Source organism: Sinocyclocheilus anshuiensis, unplaced genomic scaffold, assembly GCF_001515605.1.
Source record: "Sinocyclocheilus anshuiensis isolate Anshui unplaced genomic scaffold, SAMN03320099.WGS_v1.1 scaffold4, whole genome shotgun sequence".
Taxonomy (NCBI): domain Eukaryota; kingdom Metazoa; phylum Chordata; class Actinopteri; order Cypriniformes; family Cyprinidae; genus Sinocyclocheilus; species Sinocyclocheilus anshuiensis.
Window position 1 is genome coordinate 1602799 of NW_015554075.1, and position 625 is coordinate 1603423.

At 36.5% G+C, this 625-nt stretch overlaps 1 protein-coding gene across 1 annotated transcript in view; it reads left to right on the forward strand.

Annotated features, from left to right (window-relative positions):
- The window catches only part of LOC107668973 (E3 ubiquitin-protein ligase znrf1-like), an 11607-nt gene that overhangs the window by 5401 nt on the left and 5581 nt on the right, over positions 1 to 625 (forward strand). The window lies entirely within an intron of this gene.

Below are 625 nucleotides of genomic sequence, written 5' to 3' on the forward strand. Positions count from 1 at the left end.
ATTTGAGAGATAGGTGGCGGTAATGCACTTATAAGTCTGCGATCCACTGTAAAGCAAGAAGAAGAAGACGCGTCGGCTGTTGAGTACGCGCTCAGGACAGTTCAGACATTGCAGTGCATCAGAGGTAAAAAACGATATAAATACTGTTCAGTTTCTTGCACAGACCGATCGTTTTGTGTCTTTTCACATCAATGTATCATCACTAGCCGCAGGGTTTAATTTGGTTTTGTTTGTGTATGTTTTACGACTCTCAAAGCCGTGATTACCATCCACTGACATTATAGGACTGACAGACTGCAACGGTTTGAGTTAAAAATCTCAGTTTTTGTTCTACTGAAGAAACAAAGTCACCTACATCTTGGATGCCCTGGGGGTAAGCAGATAAACATCAAATTCATTTTTGGGTGAACTATCCCTTTAATACGGCAAGTCATTTTCAGTGTAACATGCTATTCAAAAGTAAGACTTTTTTTATGTTTTTGAAAGAAGTATCTCATGCTCACCGAGTCTGCATTTATTTGATCAAAAATACAGCAATACTGTGAAATAATATTATAATTTCAAATAACTGTTTTCTATTTGAATATATTTTAAAATGTCATTTATTCCTGTGATAGCAAAGCTG